This window comes from Schistocerca cancellata, chromosome 2 (assembly GCF_023864275.1).
Source record: "Schistocerca cancellata isolate TAMUIC-IGC-003103 chromosome 2, iqSchCanc2.1, whole genome shotgun sequence".
Lineage (NCBI taxonomy): Eukaryota > Metazoa > Arthropoda > Insecta > Orthoptera > Acrididae > Schistocerca > Schistocerca cancellata.
The window spans coordinates 251,236,440-251,239,630 of record NC_064627.1 but is presented as its reverse complement, the minus strand read 5'-3'; the positions used below and the strand labels follow the sequence as shown (position 1 = coordinate 251,239,630).

Here is a 3,191-nt window from a genome sequence, read left to right as displayed (position 1 = left end):
AGTTTGATTTTAACCCCAAACACGTTTCACTATATTTGCAGCCTCATCAGTGGGCTTTTATTTTATGGCTTTTCACCACAAGGTGTGGTTTTCTTTCATTATAGAAACATAATACATCAAAAAAAAAACACCAAGTCGTAAAAAAACCGTAAAATAAAAGCCCATTGATTATGCTGCAACTACAGTGAAACATGTTTGGGATAAAAAACAAAACTGTGTATTGTTAAAGCGCTAAAAAGCATTCTGTCTTCAGGCCACAAGTTGCCCATTGGGACCATCCGACCGCCGTATCATCCTCAGCCGAGGATGCGGATCGGAGGGCCGTGTAGGCAGCATACCGGTCTCCTGGTCATTATGATGGTTTTCTGTGACCAGAGCCGCTACTATTCGGTCGAGTAGCTCCTCAATTGGTATCACGAAGCCGAGTGCACCCCGAAAAATGGCAACAGCTCGTGACGGCCTGGACGGTCACCCATCGCAGTGCCGACCACGCCCAACAGCGCTTAACTTCGGTGATCTGACGGGAACCGGTTTATCCACTGCGGCGAGGCCATTGCCTATTTTTAAAGCAAACACGGACAAAAAGAGTTTCGACCTCAAGATGATTAAGTAAAAGTAACTTCGAACCGCTGGTAAAGTGTACATGCAATTTTCAGTATTGTCAATATTTCATGTGTTTCTGACTTCCGTAAATTTGGTTTTATTAACTGCAGAGAATTTCTGTGCACCAATAATTAACTTAAATGCATCTCACCCTACGTGGCTTTCTATTCAAGCTCGCGCCAGTGCATTTCGATTCCCCTACTGCCAACCTGCACGCTAGTAATTATTTACGTAGTTTTAGTTTCATTTTCATAATTGACAATTGTTAACTTTTGCCCTAGAGACCGTAATTTTTTATTTTGTAATCAAAAGTACATTCAGTTTCAGTACTTATTCAACATTATAGCTAACTACAAAGTATTACTTTATTCCATAAGTAATCTCCTTACTATCGTTACGCGCGATAAGTATCTTTACGATGGTGATCATTTTGCATCATTTGCATTTTTCAGTTAGCATTATTTTTCGAAGTCGATGCCTTTTCTATGAAATACGGAACATTAGAAAACGCGGGTCATTTACAAAGAGTGTGGTATGTTGCGAGAGTGCTTCTAGAACGTAGTGACATGTTTGTGAGAGAGAGGGAGAGAGAGAGGAGGAGGAGAAAGAAGGGGTGTAGGTTGAATCTCGGAGTCAGCAGTAGCCTAACCTATCCAACTGAAACACGTTGTTACCTTCGACTCCCCTCCTATTTCGTTGGGTAGAAAAACTGGAACCACCACCTGAATCTGAATCATCATTATCAGGTTGTGAGCCATCGCTCTAGGGGTCATTAGTGTGTTTGACTACTATGGCGAATGACTTCAGCGCTATTAGTTTCCCGACCAAACTGTCCCCTCTAACACCTTTGTTCGGCAGATGCTTTATATTGATCATGGATCTGGGGCCGTTATCAAGCTAGCTTAGTGAAGGATGATACAAGACAGATGCAAGTATTTCATGACAGGTGCTTTCAACGTAAAGACGTTAGAGAGATTTTCGACGTACTAAAGCAGCGGTCACCACAAGATGGACATTGTGTTTCACAGAGGTAATAAACGTAAAAATTTCGAGAACATTATTTCCAAGAAGAAGGAGTAACCTAAGGACGGAAGACTTTGGAGTGACACACAGACAATGAGAAAGTCGTTAGAGGCAGAGTGCGAGCTTGGTTTGGACGAAATGAAGGAAGAAACTGACTACGTCTTTTTCAACGACGTCATTTCGACACTCGCATCAATTGGCCTAGAGGAACAATGTCAAATTGATTACTAACGACTAGACAGAAATCTGAAAGTCACCTAAAATCAAGCGCAGTGCTGTTAACCATATCACCTCGCTCGGTGTTCAGGACTCGGGAGTTATATGGTCTCCTCAGAGTACACCGCATGTAATAACGATGATGGTAAATTCGTGACATGTCCCACTGCTTGTAGACTGCCCTGTCATTGCGAGAATTTTTACGAACTGTTCGTTTAACCTGTGGTTTGTTGTCGTATTGATTCGACATCGGACTATTAGCAAACAGCATTTCCGAACAGCTTGCACATATCACTGTAATAACTTCTATAGCCGTGTGACTAGGTGACGTGTGCTCCCTAATCTGCCACTATTACTGTTAAATGTAACTGATTCCCTGAGCGTCTTGAAATTTAAGTTTATGATTAAAAATATGTTTGTTGCATCTTGTCCCTACGTTGATTTAAACTTTACACAATTTTACATGAAATCGTAGAATATTCTTATTTTCATCCGAATGAGGCATTGCCCTTTAAGATACTTAAAAACTTATAGCCAGGAAAAATAAATATATAAAAAACGTGTTTTGTTAGTGGAAATGCGTGAGTAGAAAGACAGTGGTAATATGGTCACTAATGTTAGCAGTAATCATATTCTAATATGCTGTAAACTGACTTGTGCCACAACATTCCGATATAAGAATGGTTCAGATGATCTATGGAAAATGTAAATAACTAATTAATAACATTTGTTCTCTGAAAGTAAAGAAATGTACTGATCCATACTGCGCCATATTGAATCACAGAATTGATAATTCATGTCTCTATTCACGCCAGCAGGAGTTGCGCCCCAAATTTCATTTCCTTGAGCCAATCTCATACACTACCTGCCTATGCTCCTTTCCTGCAAGAATGAAAAGCTAAGCCCACTCTATAGCAATCCCGAGTCACATACGATTTGGGTCCAGCAGAGATCCATACGGCTGTTGTTGTTGTCTTCAGTCCTAAGACTGGTTTGATGCAGCTCTCCATGCTACTCTATCCTGTGCAAGCTTCTTCATCTCCCAATAAATACTGCAACCTACATCCTTCTGAATCTGCTTAGTGTATTCATCTCTTGGTCTCCCTCTACGATATTTACCCTCCACGCCGCCCTCCAATGCTTGCTGCCTCAGAACATGTCCTACCAACCGGTCCCTTCTTCTTGTCAAGTTGTGCCACAAACTCCTCCCCAATTCTATTCAATACCTCCTCATTAGTTATGTGATCTACCCATCTAATCTTCAGCATTCTTCTGTAGCACCACATCTCGAAAGCTTCTCTTCTCTTCTTGTTCAAACTATTTATCGTCCATGTTTCACTTCCATAAAT

General features: G+C 41.1%; 1 pseudogene; it reads right to left on the bottom strand.

Moving 5' to 3' along the window:
• Nucleotides 1-440: 440 nt before the first annotated feature.
• On the bottom strand, nucleotides 441-558 carry LOC126163703 (5S ribosomal RNA; annotated as a pseudogene).
• Between the last annotated feature and the right edge of the window lie 2,633 nt (nucleotides 559-3,191).